Below are 21,962 nucleotides of genomic sequence, written 5' to 3' on the forward strand. Positions count from 1 at the left end.
GAAATTTATAAAATGTGTAAAAAGTTGTCTTAATTGGGTTAAAATTTTCAAAATGTTCCTAGTTGAGTCATTAAGTTCACAGTGATGAGTACAAGAACATTTGGAAATTTTACATAAACTGAAACATGTTTTTTGATGTATTCTTGGTTAGATCTTTATGAAGTCATATGCAGGAAAAGATGGAGAGGATATTTTAATGTTGAATGTTAGTGATAAAGAACTAGGCAGATGCAACATCATCTTAATTTGTAGACATTTTGCCATCCAGTGGCTTTATCAATACAAGGACATAATGTGAAGAATGTAGAATTTTAGACAAGAGATGAGGTAATCAGTCCCTCGGAGTTGGTGAAGAGCACCATAATCTTGAAGAATCTGAAGCATTCTTCAGAGTCTTCAATACTATGATGCTCTTCACCCACTCCGAGGCCGAAGGACAGATTACCTCGCCTTTTGTATATAATTCTACATTCTTTACATTATGTCCTTGTAGTGATAATGCCACTGGATGGCAAAAATGTCTACAAATTAAGATACCCAGATGTTGCATATGTCTAATTCTTCATCTTGTCAGTACTGTATACCATTCATGTACAGAATTAGTGGTGAATGGGAGGCAGGGATTTCATGTGTTGGGCAATGATGTCTAGGACCGTATAGGAGCCTGCGGTGGATATGGAAATAGTGCACAAGACAGTGGGTGGAATGAAAGAGTGTAGTAACTGGGGCAAATGTTAAAAACAGGTGGTTATACATTGTTCAAGTGGTAGATGTATTTGGTCACTATATGCATGAAAGACTGGAAGATACATAGGGATTATCAGAGAGCATAGCTCCTTGTATGAGGGATAATGGGACAAGAGAGAATGTAAGAATTACAAGGGAACGAGTATATTGGGTGGAGTGTATGATAGAATTATTATTGAAAGGGTTACAGTAAGACAAAGTAGACTTGCAGAGACACGGAGGATTTAGGAAGGGTAAGAAAGGTGTAGGCCATTGTTTATGCATATATGTGAACAGTACTTAGGTAATTGTAAAAAGCTGTTAGTTACATTTATGGATTTAGAAAAGAATTGTGATAGAATGAACAGGAGAGACTTTAAGCAGAAGTTGGAAATATTTGGAATAGGTGGTAGGTTACTAAGATCAGTCAAGAGTGAGGCTCTGGTTAGGATACATAGGAGGGAAGGAGACCATTTCCCAGTGAAAGTAGGATATCAACATGGTTATTTAGCATATTTATAGATGGGGTTGTAAAAAAAAAGTGAATGCAAGGGTGTTCGGGAGGTGTTGCATCTGATACGAAGTGGGAATTGTTCTTAACCGATGACAGTTCTTTTGGTTGATTGTGAAGAAAAGTTGCAAAGGTTGGTGGATGAATTGAAGAGGATATGTAAAAGGAAGAAATTAAGTGAACAGAAAAGAGCAAAGTGATGCGGGGTAATAAAAGGTCCCATCACCTTGCTCTTTTTATGTTCATTTATAATCTCTTGTTTTTATATACCTTCCCAAATTCCTCCATCAACCTATGCAACTTTTCTTCAGAATTTCCCAAAAGATACATGTCATCAGCAGAGAGCAATCTATGACAACTCCCACTTTGTGTCAGATTTGTTGTCCTTTAATCCTACACCTTATCATTTACTTTTAAAATCCCATCTATAAATATGTTAACCATGGCAACATGCATCCCTGTCTAAGGGTTACTTTTACTTGAAAATAACCCCCTCTCTCCTAAATACCCTAACACGAGCTTCACTATCCAAAAAACCCTTTTACTGCTTTTAGTAACCTACTACTTACTCTGTACACTTGCATAATCTGTTATATTACTCTATCCTCCCTGTCATACCTTTTCTCAATTCATAGATGCAACAAAAAGTTTTGTACTTTTATCTAGGTGTTGTTCATTCATATATTTTAATATACTCCTGGTTTACACAATCCCTATCCTTCCCAAAATCCTCATTGTTACTCTGTATTCCTACTTTTTTTGCCCTACCTTTAATTTTTTTTTCAGTAATTCTACCATACACTACCAATTTTACTCAACTTTCTATAATTCTTGTCCCTTTTTTTTTTCCTCTTTGTACAAAGAACTATACATTCTCTCTGCCAGTCCCTAGGTATCCTCCCTTCATTCATACATATATTGAACAAATACATTAAAATTGTATATCCCCACCTACTTTTAACATGTCTGTCTTGATCCCAGCTGCTTCAACCCCCCTCCCCTTTTATTCTACCAACTACCTCATGCCCAATACATGAAATCTTTGCTTTTAACTGCTAATTTGTTACCGTGTATGTATGTATACTAAAATTCACACTCCTAGTAGAGAGAGAAGAGGTAAGTTAGTGAAATTGTTGTGTGATGCATATTTGATCAGTGGCATTATACAATAAGAACACTGGTTAATGATATTGAGCTGATATATTTGCTCCAATCCTTTACAGCCCTGCTGCCAAGACTAACTGTAGTATGATGCAAGTCATTAGTTTAGCTAGGCTAAATGCCACCTTGGCTCTGTTCAGTGTATTGTGTATACTAAAGTGTTTTCTAGATATTTAGTCCTGTCACCTCTGATGAGTTTAGCATCTTGCCATGCCATAAAGTGTAAGTGTTTATCCTGATGAACTATGTATATGCTGGATCCTATAAGCAAATTGGTGTTCTTAAATTCTGGTGGTTAGATTGAAAGCTCGCCAGTGATGGCTGTGGCACAGAATGTTGGTGATCTGAATTCAGGAACACCAATATGCTGATAGGACCCCACAACACCAGCTATGTATGAGTAGTTCATCAGAATAAACATTGACACTAAGGTAGTGCAACATGGCTAGAATGCACTTTAATTAGTACACACACACTATTGAACTGAGCCAAGGTGGCATTGTAGCTTAGCTAAACCACTGGCTTACATCATACTACATAGTCTTCACAGTAGGGTTGTACAGGATTGAAGCAAACATGTCAGGTAGAACCCAGATGTCAGTTCAACAACATTGTCCAGGGTACCTCTTACCCAGAACTCCAATAATATATGCTTTGAAAATAAAATATCTATACTACTAAGCCTATTATAAACTACCTTGATAAAAATTAATTTTACATGTCAGTGGTATTGTTATAGGAGAGAGGCAGGGGTCCAATGCCTTGGATAAAAGCATGTGTGTCTAGGAACTGCACTTGTGGTAAATACTGTGGGTAGCAAGGAAGGGAAGTTACCAAGACTGGAGTGTGGAGGAAGACTCACAGTTATAGCATTAAGGGAAACTTTGCCACAGGTGACTTCTTCAGTCCTAATACAGAAATGACTAAGAAAAAAACATATTTAGTGGGTGGAGACAGGTGACACACAGCATAGTGGATGTCACTTGCTGGCAGGCTTCTGTGGGATGGTGTTTGAGATTCCTATAAGCATTTTCATGCATGACTAGTCATCAATGGAAATGCTTAGAATCCTTCCTTAGAGCAATTGCAAACACCATCCCAAAGAAGTCTGGCAGGTTCAGCATCCCCAAGTATTTGGGAGTTAAAATGTTGACCAGACACAGTCATCAGGTAATTGCAGTGGGAACTTTCATATCACCTGTCTCCATTCACTGTGTGTTTTCCCTTCTTAGCTGTCTTTCAGGACTGAAGAAGCCACTCAAGACAGTAGAAATGAAGAGGTAATTTGAGATGGTCAGTTCCTTAGTTTGAAGCAAATGCTAAGCAACTGGAGATAATGTCACAGATGAGTGTGGCTCACTGGTAGAAGTAGGTCATGCATGACCTACATCCACTAGGGACCCACACCTCACTTCTGCTTTAGGCTAAATGACTGACCACCCTCAAAACTGCCTCTCCACTTGTCTCCAGTGCTATATTCATCTGTATTCAACAGAAAAGGCCTGTTGCCTAGGCAAAACATTTACATAATGAAGATAACTAAATGTTGCACATGCATCTTAGTCATCAAATGTTATAACTGTACATGTGTCTTCCACATATTATTGGTATTACCATACCTTGTACAACTAAGACTGGAGTGTTATTCAAACCTCTAGAATTATTCTCTTAGCCCAAACTCATTCTTCTATCCTAAACAGGGTAGATAATTAGGCCAAATTTGAGCCTTTCCAGAGCCTAATAAATACATAGGACATTAACATTTTCAGTGGAGGAACTCATAATCCTCAAGTAACCATACAGCCCTAAGTCTCTCACAAGCGGAATGAGGAGCCAAGATGTAAAACAGTGTAGCTCAAGACCTAGCAGTTTGTTTCCCAATCATTTAGATTTCACTTGTAAGTAGGAATAATGACCGAACTTGCTTTTGTTAATTCATAAAAAACTATTAAAGATATGGCAAAAGTCACAAGAGTAAAAAGGTCTTAGAATAGACCACTCTATAACATGCTAGAAGCACATTCAAATCCCTTTAATATTTTGATGAACAAATGCTAAAAAGCTAAATGTTTTCATAAAGACAAAGAAACAAGTTGCAGAACAATTAGGACATTATTTTGGAATACACATGCCAAGAGCATCTTCATAAAGTTAGATTGACGTGCCACCCATGAATCGATGTTAACAAAAATGTACAATATACGTACACTAAACTCTTCAAAAGAGGTTGATGCAGGTGAGGGGCTTTTTTTCATCCAAGGAATGAAACTTGAATGCCTTCCTTTTCCTCAGTGGCTGTATGACTCGTATGGGTTTTACCCTCCATGAATGTAATAATTACATTCATGGGGAATGGTAAACCCATAGGGGTTACACATCACCTGGGAAATAGAAAGCAATCATATTTGATCGGGGAGGGGGGGTTTATCCAATTAATTTGATTATTTAAGAGCTTCCCTGCATCAAATAGCCTCCCTTGATGGGATTAATACTTTAGAGGCCTTCAAGCAATGATGGCCTTACCAAAATCACAGGTGAAAGAGACCATATGGATTAGATGAGAGATTTCCTAATCAATGCACAAATAACCCACACATAGGATAGAGGAGCTTATGACGTTTCAGTCCAACTTGGACCATTACAAAGTCACGCTCTTAATATTGGTACAATTACCAACAATATGTTAAGTAAAAGGACACAAGTGCAACTAATGTGACATTTTACTGTGGCAACGTTTTGCTCTCCAGGAGCTTTGTCAAGCTGTTACTCCTGGAGAGTGAAATGTTGCCACAATAAGAGATAAGATAAGATAAGATAAGATTTCGTTCAGATTTTTAACCCCGGAGGGTTAGCCACCCAGGATAACCCAAGAAAGTCAGTGCGTCATCGAAGACTGTCTAACTTATTTCCATTGGGGTCCTTAATCTTGTCCCCCAGGATGCGACCCACACCAGTCGACTAACACCCAGGTACCTATTTGCTGCTAGGTGAACAGGACAACAGGTGTAAGGAAACTTGTCGAAATGTTTCCACCCGCCGGGAATCGAACCCGGGCCCTCCGTGTGTGAAGCGGGAGCTTTAGCCACCAGGCCTGTCGCATTAGTTGCACTTGTGTCCTTTTACTTAATGTAAAGTCACACTAACAGAAAGGAGAGAAGCCAATATATATATACAGTATATGCAAGCTGGCAGTGATGGGACAAGAGAGATGTATTATCTCATTGTTTGTGTTAATGCTATTCAAACACTGTAGAAACTTTGATGATTAAGTTTCTCTGTCATGTTCTGTTTATAATGTGTTAGGTTTTAGAATGCCTGAAAATGCTCTGCATAAGCAGGGGTTTTCCATGTATACTATTAAATGTCATCCAATTTTGTAAACTTATGTATCATGTGGTAATAAAGTATTATTATCATCAGACCTGAGTTTCACTGTTTTTGATCTATATGTAGTGTGTGTGTGAGAAATGACAATCCATATAGAAAGTTACACAGTTTCTGACTATAAATCACAATGTGACAGTTGTAGACAACTGGCATACTGAGGATCACAGTTGGCACCTTGAAAAGCTTCCTATAATATACAAAAATATACCTAGTTTGAATAATCCTACCCTAATCCCTGGTGCAGTAGGTAATACACTGGCCTCTTAGTCATTGGACTGCTTTGCCATGAGTTCCAGCCCTCCATGTGGTGTTTTATTTACACAATTTACACTTACCAATTAATGAAGATTCTAGCTGTGCTTTATCAGTAGAGGAGCCAGGATGACCAGTGACACATCTAGTGGCAAAACTGACATATTCTACCTGTTGCAGACTTTGCTGACATATTGAAGTGCTAACATTTTCAACCTTTAAGTAGTTCCTTTTTCCTGCCCTTTCCTCTCACTTCTTCCAGAAATATGTACACATTATTTCTTTTGATTGATTGATATGGTGAGTCCTCAAGGTATTTGATTATCTGAAATACAAAACCAGCATCAGAAATCTGTTTGAACTTGAATACAAAGTTATTTCTAATTGGTTCAGACTTTTGAAATATCCTGTCACTGAGCCAAGAAAATAGAATTACTCTCCCCTTCCTCAGATCAAACCTAATTACACCTCTACTAAATATTTTACATAAAGAAGGTCCCAGCTAATACAGCAGGTTAGGTTCTGGGCTACTCATAGTGTAAACATGTTAGCAGGCATATTTTTTACTTCCCTTTCCACCTGATCACTGGACTATTAATAGTTCACCATTTATACACTATAAGTTGGATTGAGAAAAATGCTTAAAACCACTCTGTTACAAAAAATGCGATTCTAAAAGCTTAGAGATCTCCAGTGAATACTAGAAAGGACTGCCCTTCTAGCATCCAGCCTATTACTGGGTTTTTGTAACAAGTAGTCAGTATCCTTGTCCAATTATCCATTAGAATTCAGTATAATTCAATAGTGCTTCAGGATTACAACTGGTAGGATACTAACTAGAGAAAATAAAAGTTAATAAATTTATTAGTCATTAAGTTGTCTAGGCGTATATCAAATTAAATTAAATTAATAATAATCACAGTAATCAAAATAATATTAATCACTTCTCTCGAGTACAGTATTATTGTGCTGAAAGCACATATCGCATTTATAATTCTTAAGTACTGTCTGGTACATTAACATTTAATAAAATATTACAAATATGTACAAGTGTGTGTGTGTGTGTGTAAGTGCTCTAAGTAGTTCGCTATGTCTCACGACTCGACTAGACTTAAACAAGTGACTGACAAAGACCTCAAATAAACTAACTTCTTGACCAACTGGCAATCAGAACAGTCTGCTTGAACAACAAAGAGAATGCTAAGCCCAATAGCAATATAACAAGCAACTGCGACACAGAATCAGGAACAAGGAGATAATATAACGACACTAAGTAGGGACCATCAGCAGATCCTCCACAAAAGTCACAAAACTCCCATACTACTGAATCTAAGTTCAGCATAAGAAAATACCCGACTGTGATAATACACAGATACCAGGAGAAGTTAGGTCAGAAGCTACAGCTCAGGACCTGAGTTGCTCAGAGTGTCTAAGAGACACACAACCTCAGTACAACGTCGAAAATCACTAAGTCTATACAATGTTCTGTGAACAGAGTTCTACAGAACTACCCCTCAAGGAAGGTTCCTTGATGTTGGTGAGGGGCTCTTGATTTAGGGAATTGGATCTGTGCTCCAGTTCCCCGAATTAAGCCTGAATGCCTTCCACATCCCCCCCCCAGGCGCTGTATAATCCTCCGGGTTTAGCGCTTCCCCCTTGATTATAATAATAATCTACAGAACTAACAAGAATAATGAGACAGACAATCTGTCCAACCACCAAGAGAGTCTAGACCAGACTGAATACTTCAGGCGAGGTGAGGACACCCCCCCCCTCGATCACGTGATAGCTCCGTGGACAGCTGCAGCTCAGAAACAGAAGCCGGCAGTCTAACGAGCCACAAGCGATAATTACAGTAGTTAGACAATCAAGACTTGAACTGAGCACATGTTACATCCTACCTAACAAAATTTAACTAAGTCAAATAATAATAATATAAAGCAATATATTTACGATTTAGCTATTATCGCAAATATAAGCAATATAAAATTATATGAAAAGATAATAATTATATATATACATAATAATCATTGCAACCCATTCAGGGGTTGCAACACACTCCAATTGAACTATTTTTTATCCTATTACAGAATATGCACTTTAAAATATCATGAGTTAGTTTTAGCATTAATAGTATAAGGCTGTTTTTTCCTCAGATTTCTTAAATGTTTGAACATCTTTTATAGCACATTTTATCAAAACTCTTCTAACCTTCCATGAAAACTATATATACATGTAATAGTAATAATATCTTTATTTACTACAAGTACATGTACAAGGCATACAGTCCTAGCTGACATCAATGACATACTACTACAGAAAGCCGCTTGTTATACTGAACATTTTGGGCAAATTAGATCAGTGTCCCAGGATGCGACCCACACTAGTCGACTAACACCCACTGGAACAAATTAATGGCATTTCATTTTAATTTAAATGAGGAAAATTGATTTGATATACTAGCAAAATGAGTTACAAGCTGGGTTACAGAATGGATTAAACTCGTAAGTTAAGGTACCACTACTATTTTTTATGCTGAATAAGAATATACACTTAAAAGGGTAAAATCAGATCATTTTTAGCATCATACAAGGCACAGAAAGTACTGGAGAAGGCACTATTGTTAGTACAAGTGCTGAAGATAGTAGAGCGACAGAAAAACATGCACCAGTAGGGAATGCAGTCATGCAAAACCAAGGCAAACAGAAATCAGACCTATGTAAATTCTATGCATTAGGTATCTGAAGGCATGGAAAAATAGACCACTCTCTGGAAAATCTTTCAGCTCCTTCCCCAAACATCTTGCTCCTGGGGGGATTTCAACCTAAGGCACCTAAAATGGAGGAATGTAGCAAATAATGCTGTAGCAGAGATAACCCCAGGAGGCAGCTCAGATGAAAACTCGCACACACACACACACAAACACACACGAGCTTTTAAAAATCTGCAGCAAATTCACCTTACACCAGTAAATAATAAAGCCAACAAGATTGGAGAATACACTGGACCTCATCTTCACTAACAATGATCTGATACGAAATATTACCATATAAAAAGCAATATACTCAGATCACAACATAATAGAGGTTCAGACATGTATGTGTGGGGCCCCAGACCTACAAAATATGATTAGTCACGAGGGAACCTTCACCAAATTCAACTTCAATAACAAAAACATAAGGTGGAACCAAGTCAACCAGGTCCTAAATGATATAAACTGGGAAGATATCCTAAGCAACAGGGATCTAAACCTATGTCTAGAACAAATTTACTTTATGGCACTCGAGGTATACTCAAGGCATATTCCATTTAGAAAGAGAAGATGTAAACTAGAAAAAGAAATGACTCAAGAAATCGTAATGACACGATTGCAAATAAACCATACCCCCGGCCGGGATTGAACCCGCGGTCATAGAGTCTCAAAACTCCAGCCCGTCGCGTTAGCCACTAGACCAGCTAGCCACAATAAGATTCATCCAACTAGGTATATTTCTACACCATAGGAAAGTTAGCACAGGCACCTCTGTGACCACAAATGCAAGTTTTTACAGACGAACCTCCAGCTAGCGTGGCCGTGACGAACTCTAGCTCAAGTCCCTTCACTGCCGTCAACATGACTCAAGAAATCGTAATGACACGATTGCAAATAAACCATACCCCCGGCCGGGATTGAACCCGCGGTCATAGAGTCTCAAAACTCCAGCCCCTCGCGTTAGCCACTAGACCAGCTAGCCACAATAAGATTCATCCAACTAGGTATATTTCTACACCATAGGAAAGTTGTGCATTTGTGGTCACAGAGGTGCCTGTGCTAACTTTCCTATGGTGTAGAAATATACCTAGTTGGATGAATCTTATTGTGGCTAGCTGGTCTAGTGGCTAACGCGACGGGCTGGAGTTTTGAGACTATGACCGCGGGTTCAATCCCGGCCGGGGGTATGGTTTAGAAAAAGAAAGGCGCTCCCTCAACAGGCGAATTTAAAGAATAACAGAGCGGCCAATGTATCTGTAATACGAAGGGAGGCACTGGTCAGAGTAATAGCAAAAACTGAACTTAATCTAAAGGAATCTTACAGGAGTCAAGAAACACTGAAAGAACTAAAAGCCATAAATGAAATTGAATGAAACTCAAAATATTTCTTTTCTTATGCCAAATCTAAGTTGAGAACAACATCCAGTATTGGACCCCCTACCTAGACGAGATGGGTCCTAAACAGATGACAGCAAGAAAATTTGTATTTTTATATTACTAGTTTATACCTAGTTGTACTTTAGTTCATTCCAGCACAACACATAGACAACATCAACTTCATTATGTGTAGTAGTGACTATACTCTATATGACCAAAATACTCTAGCTATATACTTATCCAAGCTTCCCACCACTACAGATATCAGTACCAGAACTCAACACATAACTCAGGATATAAATAACCATAATTTAAACCTAGAAGATGATTGATCACGTTGACCCTGATCTAAACCTCCATAATCTGACACCCAATCAAAACCTATTGGAAAGTAACTGTCTTCATTACACAGCATCACAAGCCAGCACTATCCTAAACAATGCTAAAAGCCTATCAGTACTTAACTACAACATCAGGTCCTTAAGCAAACACTATGATGACCTCCTGGCACTCCTTGAATCACTAAAGACACCCTTCTCCTGCATTATTCTTACTGAGACCTGGCTTAAGCAGGACACAATAGATATCTACCCTCTACCAGGATACACAGCAATTCATAACTGCAGACCAAACCAAGTTGGGGGTGGTATTGCAATCTATTACTCTAACCAATTATCTTGTATTAGTACCACTTGCTTTAGTGATGAATATGGGGAATACATTTTTGCTAATTTTACTGTAAAAAACCTTAAGACACCTATAACAATCGGTGCCATTTACCGGATACCTCACACAAACATCCCAAATTTCAGTGAGAAATTCAAGTCACTAATAACAAACAGACAAATGAATAAGCACCACCTTCTCTTAGCTGGAGACTTCAACATCAACCTTGGCTTAATAGATGATCAGCCTGTAACTGATTTCATCAACAATAAGAACAACACACTTCTCATACCAACAATAACTAAACCAACCAGGCTCACTGAGACAAGTGCAACCATAATAGACCACATATGGACCAATATACTAGCCCCCCTTAAATCAGGGATAATCACAGATAGCACTACAGACCACTACCCTACCTTCCTCCTGACAAACATTAATAAACCACCACTTGAAAACAACAAAGTCTCATTTAGACTCCATGACGAGGCCTCAATAAGGAAGTTCACAACTGACCTAGAGATTGTTGACTGGCCTACAGAATTCTCCAAGGCCAATGGTATTGATGACTGGACAGACATTTTTCTTAACAAATTACTTAGACTATACAACAAACATTGTTCTATAAAAACGAAACAGATCACAAACAAACGGCTTGGTTGCCCATGGCTAACCAGCACCATTCTGAAATCCATTGACAAGAAACACCAATATGAAAAGCAATGTAGACAGGGCTTAATACACAAAGATATTCTTAAACACTTCATCAGTTCTCACCAAAGTAATAAAGAAAGCCAAACAACTATACTACTCCAGTAGATTCACAGACACTAGAGGAGATATAAAAAAGACCTGGAAAACACTCTCTCAGATTCTAGGGACCCACAAACTGAAAAAAAACAAGAATATTGTCCTAACTAAACCTAATGAAACACCACTACATCCCACTGACACAGCTAACAAGATAAATGACTTCTTCTCAACCATAGGATTTAATCTCGCCAATAAAATCCCACATACTAGTGCCCATGCCGGGGACTACCTAGATGGGAATTTCCCAAATTCCTTCTATCTTGCACCAACTGAGCCCTCAGAAGTCACCGAGATTATAAAGTCACTTAAAAACAACTCAGGGAATCTGTCTAATGTCCCATCATTACTGTACAAGCGAGCGGCCCATATCCTTTCGCATGCTATTTCATTACTTTTTAACAAGTCACTAGAAACTAGCACCTTCCCGAAACTACTCAAGATGGCAAGGGTTACACCAATACATAAAGGTGGTGACCCTACAGACTTAAACAACAATAGGCCAATATCAAACTTACCATTGCTATCCAAAATCTTTGAGAAACTCGTGCACAGGAGACTATATTCATTTATAACAGCACAAAACATACTCAACCCCTGCCAATTTGGATTTAGGAAAAATAAAAGCACTAATGATGCAATCATAAAAATGCTAGATCTGCTTTACACAGCATTGGAAAATAAGGAATATCCACTAGGAATTTTTATTGACCTAAGAAAAGCTTTTGACACAGTAGACCACAACATCCTACTCCACAAACTTGACCATTACGGTATAAGAGGCCATGCGCTTATTTTAAATCTTACCTTACTAATAGGTATCAGTATGTTACCATTAAAGACACAGCATCAACAACACGGCCACTTGATACTGGAGTTCCGCAGGGAAGTGTCCTTGGTCCCCTGCTCTTCCTCATATACATCAATGATCTTCCAAACGTATCCCAACACATGAAACCCATTCTCTTTGCTGACGACACGACTTATGTCATCTCTCACCCTAATCTTGCCACCCTCAACACCATTGTTAACGAGGAGCTGATCAAAATATCGACTTGGATGACAGCCAATAAACTTACGCTTAACACTGACAAAACCTACTATATTATGTTTGGTAGCAGAGCAGGAGATGCACAAATTAACATTAAGATCGACAACACTCTAATTACCAGACATAATGAGGGCAAATTCCTAGGCCTATACCTTGACAACAACCTGAATTTCAGCACCCATATCCAACACATAACCAAAAAAGTATCCAAAACAGTTGGGATCCTCTCCAAGATACGATACTACGTGCCGCAAAATGCCCTTCTCACACTATACCACTCACTTATTTATCCATACCTCACCTATGCTATTTGTGCTTGGGGATCAACTGCAGCAACACACCTAAAGCCAATAATAACCCAACAAAAAGCTGCAGTAAGAATAATCACTAAATCCCATCCCTGGCAACACCCCTCCACTCTTCATAGATCTAAACTTACTCCCTGTTCAGTACATCCACACTTACTACTGTGCAATCTACATCTACAGGACTTTAAACTCCAATATCAACCTTGACCTAAAACGCTTTCTTGATAGTTGTGACAGAACCCACAGGCATAACAACAGACACAAACATCTCTACGACATTCCCCGTGTCCGACTAAACCTTTACAAAAATTCAATGTATGTCAAAGGCCCTAAAATCTGGAACACCCTACCTAAGAACTCTAGAACTGCAGACACATTCATCACCTTCAAAACTACCATTAGAAAACATCTTATCTCCCTGATAAACCCCATCAACTAACTACACGAATACCACCTGGTGGTTCACACTTTCACTCACCCATTTGACCATAAACAAAAATATTAATCTCAATCTTAAAATAATGAATCCTATGATACTCCAATACTGAAACTATGTACTGTGCCAAAACAAAAGCATTCACATTGCTAAACTCACAAACTAGTATTTAGTCACTTAGCCATAATACCAACTTACCTCATAATTTGTAATATTTTAAAATAAAGAATTAAACTAAGTCTGCCCGAAATGCCTAGCCATGCTAGGCGTTCTAGTGGTACACTCTGTAATCATTATTTAACTACATGTAAACCACACAACAACCAAATTCTGTAAATTCAACATTGTAATCTTTATAGAGAATAAACTTTGAATTTGAATTTGAATTTGAATGAGTGAGCTACTCAAGTCCCAATATGACTCGGCTTTTAGCGAGCAGCTAACCAGACTGAGAGCCGTAGACCTAAATGAATTTTACGAGCGAGACACAGAATTTGGTAGACTTAAATCTGATATTATCCTGATGCCAAATGACTTCAAGAAGGCAATCAACAACATACCCATGCACTCTGCCCCAGGCCCAGACTCATGGAACTCCGTGTTCATCAAGCACTGCAAGAAACCCCTATCATGTGCTTTTAACATCCTATGGAGAGGAAGCATGGGCACAGGGGTCGTCCCACAGCTGCTAAAAACAACAGACATAGCCCCACTTCACAAAGAGGTCAGTAAAGCAATAGCAAAGAACTACAGACCGATAGCTCTAGCATCCCATTTCATAAAAATCTTTGAAAGATTGCCACTTATCTAGATACCCATCAGTTACACAACCCAGGGTTGTGGATGCTCTAGAAGACAAACACAATGCAGATGTAGTATACACAGACTTTGCAAAAGCCTTTGACAAATGTGACCATGGTGTAATAGCGTACATAATGCATGATAAAGATATAACAGGAAAAGTTGGTAGAGGGATCTGTAAATTCCTAACAAATAGAACGCAAAGAGTAGCAGTAAACAGAGTAAAGTCTGAGGCGGCTACTGTGAGAAGCTCTGTTCCACAAGGCACAGTACTCGCTCCCATTCTGTTCCTCATCCTCGTATCTGACATAGACAGGGATGTTAGCCATGGCACCATGTCCTCCTTTGCAGATGACGCCCAAATTTACATGACAGTGTCCTCCATTGGAGACACCGCAAGACTCCAGGTGGACATCAACCAAATATTTAAATGGGGCGCAGAAAACAATATGAAGTTCAAAGATGAGAAATTAAAACTATATCGGAGTATAAAACAAATTCCAACCACACAATAGAGCAAAAAATTAATGTAAAAGACCAGGGAGTGACAATGTCAGAGGATCTCACTTTCAAAGACCACAACATTGTATCAATCGCATCTGCTAGAAAAATGACAGGATCGATCATGAGTACCTTCAAAACTAGGGACACCAAGCCCATGATGACACTTCAGATCGCTTGTTCTATCTAGGCTGGAATATTGCTGTGCACTAACACCACCTTTCAAGGCAGGTGAAATTGCTGACCTAGAAAATGTACAGAGAACCTTCACGGTGTGCATAACTGCTATAAAACACCTCAATTACTGGGAACACTTGAAGTTCCTCAACCTGTGCTCCCTAGAATGCAGGCGGGAGAGATACATGATTATTTGCACCTGGAAAATCCTAAAAGAATTAGTACCAAACTTGCACGTGAAAAATCACTCCATATGAAAGCAAAAGGCTCGGCAGACGATGCAACATCCTCCCAATGAAAAGTAGGGGCGCCACTAGCACGATAAGAGACAACACAATAAGTGTCAGGGGCCCAAGACTGATCAACTGCCTCCTAGCATACATAAGGGGGATTACCAATAGACCCCTGGCTGTCTTCAAGAAGGCACTGGACAGGTACCTAAAGTCAGTACTTGAATAGTTGGGTTGTGTGCAGCCAACATTAACAGCCTGGTTGATCAGGCCCTGATCCACCATGAGGCTTGGTCACAGACCAGGCCGCAAGGGCACTGACCCCCAAAACCCTCTTCAGGTATACTGAATGTGTACTCACCTATTTGTGGTTGCAGGGATTGATTCATAGCTCCTGGACCCGCCTCTTCACTGATTGCTACTAGGTCCTCTCTCTCCCTGCTCCATGAGCTTTATCAAACCTAGCCTTAAAACTATGTATGGTTCCCGCCTCCACTACGTCACTTTATAGGCTATTCCACGGCCTGACTACTCTATGACTGAAGAAATACTTCCTAACATCCCTTTGATTCATCTGAGTCTTCAACATCGAATTGTGACCTCTTGTTTGTGTGTCCCATCTCTGGAACATCCCGTCTTTGTCCGCCTTGTCTATTCCGTGCAGTATTTTATATGTCGTTATCATGTCTCCCCGACCCTCCTGTCCTCCAGGTGTGTGTGTGTGTGTGTGTGTACTCACCTATTTGTACTCACCTATTTGTGGTTGCAGGGCTCGAGTCATAGCTGATTGCTACTAGGTCCTCTCTCTCCCTGCCCCATGAGCTTTATCATACCTCGCATGAGGCTTCTAGCAGTGAGGTGCAGTCTGTCTCTCACTGTGAGGAGGCTGTAGGTGGGGTGGTAGCAACGGCTACCAGCAGTGAGGTGCAGCCCAGCACCTGCTACAAGTGGCGAGTTGTTCACAGTAATGGGAGGCGCATCAGAGTAAGGAAAGTTAAGAGTGCAGACCTGAAGGTAGGAAATCGCTTCTCTGTTCTCCAGGATGAATGTACTTCAGTGGCCAGTGAAGGTAAGGGTACTACTGCCCCTGCTAATGAAGGTAAGCGCATTCTTGTGGTTGGTGACTCTCAGGTAAGATATGTTGATCGTGCTTTTTGTAATAGGAATAAGAAGATGAGAGATAGAGTGTGCTTCCCTGGAGCTGGTGTTGGGGACATTGTCAACAGACTGGATAATATCATGTCAGGTAATGGGAACAAGCCCATTATCTGTCTCAGTGCTGGTGGAAATGATATTGGGAAGGGTAGGAGAGAAGAGCTGCTAGATAAGTACAGGTCAGCTATAGATTTCATTAAGTCTAAGGGAGGGATCCCAATCATATGTAGCATCTTGCCTAGAAGGGGAGTAGGAAATGAATGGTTGTCTAGGGCAATTGGTGTAAATTGCTGGCTAGACAGATACTGCAAGGAACTTGCAATCCCATTCATTGACAACTGGAACAACTTTTATGGCAAACATGATATGTATGCAAGGGATGGGGTTCATCTCTCTGGGGCAGGGGTGGTAGCACTTGCAGACTCGATTGAGAAGGCCATTGGTGAAATGCCTATGATTTTAAACTGATGGAAGATAGAGGTATGGGTGTGTGTGGGAAACAAGCAGGTTGCAACACTAGGGTTGGAAACAGTAAATGTATAAAAGGCATTCAGCATGAAGTTATAAATAAAGACAATAGAACAGGTCAGCAAACAAAGGGGGACAGCAGAGGGCAGCAAGGGACTAGCTCCCTTAAGGTTTACTATACTAATAGCAGGAGTGTTAGAAATAAGATAGATGAGCTAAGATTAATTGCAAGTGCAGGAAACATAGATATTATTGCTATAACAGAGACCTGGCTCAATCTGAAAGATAGAGAGATGCCCTCTGAATGTCACATACAAGGCTATAAATTATTCCACACTGACAGGGTCAACAGGAAAGGTGGTGGAGTAGCGATGTATGTCAGAGACAATTTAAATTGTTGTGTTAGACAAGATATTAAATTAGAAGCGTCAGCCACTGAATCTGTTTGGTTACAGCTTCTCGAGGGCCGAGAAAAACTAATTTTGGGTGTGATTTACAGGGCCCCAAATCTTGATAGGGAGTGCAGTAAACTTCTATGGGACGAAATTCGTAAGGCATCTACATACGAAAATGTTGTGCTAATGGGAGATTTCAACTATAGACAGATTGACTGGAGCAATTTGACAGGAAATTTAGAGTCGGGTGACTTTCTTGATACGATCCAGGATTGTTTTTTAAAACAGTTTGTGACAGAGCCAACTAGGGGAAATAACCTCCTTGACTTGGTTCTTGCCAGTAGGGAAACACTAATTAATAATCTTGAGGTTAATGATGAGCTTGGGGAGAGTGATCACAAATCACTCAGTTTTAACATATCATGGAATTCCCCTAATAATGGCAATCAAGTCTCCGTCCCTGACTTTCGCTTGGCTGATTTCATAGGACTGAAAAATTACTTAGGTGGGCTGAACTGGAATGACCTGACTAGGGGTCAGGTAGGTGGTGATGGTTGCCGATATGATGCTTTCCAGGGCATAGTTCTAGCTGCTCAGTCAAATTATGTTCCAAATAGGGAAATCAGATCAAACAAAAATGATCCTAAATGGATGAACAATAGATTAAAATATCTGATTGGTCAAAAGAGAGGCATATATAGGCAAATCAAAAGAGGAGAGGGGCAATTAAGAAATCGATATATTCAGTTAAAGAGAGAAATAAAAAAGGGAATTAGAAAAGCAAATAGAGATTATGAGGTTAAAGTTGCAAGAGAATCGAAGACTAACCCAAAAGGATTCTTTCAGGTATACAGAAGTAAGATCAGGGACAAGATAGGCCCACTCAAAAGTTCCTCGGGTCAGCTCACTGACAGTGATAAGGAAATGTGTAGAATTTTTAACACATACTTCCTCTCAGTTTTTACACAGGAGGATACCAGCGATATTCCAGTAATGATAAATTATGTAGAACAGGACGATAATAAACTGTGCACTATTAGGGTCACAAGTGACATGGTCCTTAGGCAAATAGATAAATTAAAACCTAACAAATCCCCAGGCCCTGATGAACTGTATGCAAGGGTTCTAAAGGAATGTAAAGAGGAGCTTAGCACACCTTTGGCTAATCTTTTCAACATATCACTACAAACTGGCATGGTGCCAGATAAGTGGAAAATGGCAAATGTGATACCTATTTTCAAAACAGGTGACAAGTCCTTAGCTTCGAACTATAGACCAATAAGCCTAACCTCCATAGTGGGAAAATTTATGGAATCAATAATTGCCGAGGCAGTTCGTAGCCACCTTGAAAAGCATAAATTAATCAACGAATCTCAGCATGGTTTTACAAAGGGGCGTTCCTGCCTTACGAATTTATTAACTTTTTTCACTAAGGTATTTGAGGAGGTAGATCATGGTAATGAATATGATATTGTGTATATGGACTTCAGTAAGGCTTTTGACAGGGTCCCACATCAGAGACTATTGAGGAAAATTAAAGCACATGGAATAGGAGGAGAAATTTTTTCCTGGATAGAGGCATGGTTGACAAATAGGCAGCAGAGAGTTTGCATAAATGGGGAGAAATCAGAGTGGGGAAGCGTCACGAGCGGTGTTCCACAGGGGTCAGTGTTGGGCCCCCTGCTGTTCACAATCTACATAAACGACATAGATGAGGGCATAAAGAGCGACATCGGCAAGTTTGCCGATGACACCAAAATAGGCCGTCGAATTCATTCTGACGAGGACATTCGAGCACTCCAGGAAGATTTGAATAGACTGATGCAGTGGTCGGAGAAGTGGCAGATGCAGTTTAATATAGACAAATGCAAAGTTCTAAATGTTGGACAGGACAATAACCATGCCACATATAAACTAAATAATGTAGATCTTAATATTACGGATTGCGAAAAAGATTTAGGAGTTCTGGTTAGCAGTAATCTGAAACCAAGACAACAGTGCATAAGTGTTCGCAATAAAGCTAATAGAATCCTTGGCTTCATATCAAGAAGCATAAATAATAGGAGTCCTCAGGTTGTTCTTCAACTCTATACATCCTTGGTTAGGCCTCATTTAGATTATGCTGCACAGTTTTGGTCACCGTATTACAGAATGGATATAAATTCTCTGGAAAATGTACAAAGGAGGATGACAAGGATGATCCCATGTATCAGAAACCTTCCCTATGAGGATAGACTAAGGGCCCTGAAACTGCACTCTCTAGAAAGACGTAGAATTAGGGGGGATATGATTGAGGTTTATAAGTGGAAGACAGGAATAAATAAAGGGGATGTAAATAGTGTGCTGAAAATATCTAGCCTAGACAGGACTCGCAGCAATGGTTTTAAGTTGGAAAAATTCAGATTCAGGAGGGATATAGGAAAGTACTGGTTTGGTAATAGAGTTGTGGATGAGTGGAACAAACTCCCAAGTACCGTTATAGAGGCCAGAACGTTGTGTAGCTTTAAAAATAGGTTGGATAAATACATGAGTAGATGTGGGTGGGTGTGAGTTGGACCTGATAGCTTGTGCTAACAGGTCGGTTGCCGTGTTCCTCCCTTAAGTCAATGTGACCTGACCTGACTAGGTTGGGTGCATTGGCTTAAGCCGGTAGGGACTTGGACCTGCCTCGCATGGGCCAGTAGGCCTTCTGCAGTGTTCCTTCGTTCTTATGTTCTTATGTTCTTATGCATTAAAACTATGTATGGTTCCCGCCTCCACTACGTCAACTCTATGACTGAAGAAATACTTCCTAAACTCCCTTTGATTCATCTGAGTCTTCAACTTCCAATTGTGACCCCTTGTTTCTGTGTGTGTGTGTGTGTGTGTATATATATATATATATATATATATATATATATATATATATATATATATATATATTTTACTAAACTGCGGCAGGCCAAGATTCGACCCCACGACACATTGTTCCTCCTTAAGAGACAACATACGTGCCACCCTATCCACTATGCCATCAATCCTACAAACAACATGAGCCTAGCGAACTAGACTTGTTTCATGTTGCGAGGACAGTCGTGTCAGTGGAAGTTCAAGGATTAATTTCAGCCTCCTCCTGTTTGAATACCCGCCTCAACAAGCAGTCTATATAGCAATGAAACCACGAAACAAGTGGTACTGAATCATTTACCAAACTGCGGCAGGTCATATATATATATATATATATATATATATATATATATATATATATATATATATATATATATATATATATATATATATATATATATATATATATAAAGAAAAATAGGTAAAATTGGTCAATTAGGAAGAACTCGTTTAAAATTATTTTCATTTATGTTAATGTAAAAAATGTAATGTAAAAATTTTGTGCCAAAAGAACCTTAGAAAACTTACCTAACCTTATTATAACAAGCGCAATTTAATTAAGCCTAATCCAACTAAATATATTTTAGATAAGTTTACAATAATCTAATAATAAACAAACACAATGAAATATTTTTTCCGTTAGGTTCAGAATGATTTTTGCAAAATCTTTGCACACACAAATTTCGCTTGCCTTATTCGGCAAGAAGAGCGTTAAGCCCAAACCGCAAGTTTTACCTATTCGGCACGACATACACACATACACGAAGGGTGTATGGGTAGACTGAAAGTATTCAATAGTGGCAGGTGACCACTACAGTTGTGCCAGCTCGACACCTGCGCACTAACACCGTGTAACATGTGGCGAGGTTGGTCACTGACACCGTGTAACATGTGGCGAGGTTGGTCACTGACACCGTGTAACATGTGGCGAGGTTGGTCACTGACACCTGCTCTGCTGTACCATGTACCGCAGTCTTATATATCCGTTAATTACATGCAGGAAACACCATTCAACTCCTGCTGAGTGTTTGTGTGCAAATTTAAAAGATTGTTCTCAGTGGAATATATCAAGATACTGCTTGAGAAAGCTCCTGGAGAGCGAAACGTTGCCACTATAAATTACATTAGTTACATCTGTGTCCACATACCTTCCATTCTCTCGGTAATTCTAACATCATTACTGTAATGTGTTTGTCACTAGTCAAGAGTGGTTTAATCCCTAAGCTGTATAGCCCTTGTGGCTTAGCGCTTCTTTTTTATTATAATAATAATTTAATCCCTAAAACAGATGAGAGTCAACTCTTAAGAAGCTTCCTCGTTGTTTAGCGAGTCGAAGCTGTATTTATAAGAGGTTTCAATTGTTAATTTGTTATATGCATTGGGATTAGATCTTAGGGGTAATACAGCGCTTTGATCAGAGGAAGGGTAAGGATACCTCATATTCTTTGGATCAAGAGCTCCTCTCTGGCGTCAAGTCACTTCGATCCCTCCTCATTGAAGGCAGAGATTTGCTTTTTAGTAGGACAGAAATTCATCTGAAAGGAATCTTTAGGTTTTCTAAGGGAAAGTTGGAAGTCTAAGACTGAAACCTCTGGTTTCTAACGTGCTAGGGTGGTCAGCACATATTACGTGACTGAAACCTCTGGTTTCTAATGTGCTAGGGTGGTCAGCACATACTGACGTCCTCGTTTGACGCGCATAAGAGTGAGTCTTAGTGTGACGCACAATATTACGATCTCTCTTACTCATCTGAGAGTTGGTATTTGTTTAATCTTACAGCAGTTAAAGCTTAGGCAACATTTACAGTTTATAAACCTATTATTACTATTTACTATTACTACTACTACTACTGACTATTTAAGTTCTATTTAGCCCATCGACTCGGAATTATTATCATTATAATCAAAATTAA

Source organism: Cherax quadricarinatus, unplaced genomic scaffold (assembly GCF_038502225.1).
Source record: "Cherax quadricarinatus isolate ZL_2023a unplaced genomic scaffold, ASM3850222v1 Contig1430, whole genome shotgun sequence".
NCBI lineage: Eukaryota > Metazoa > Arthropoda > Malacostraca > Decapoda > Parastacidae > Cherax > Cherax quadricarinatus.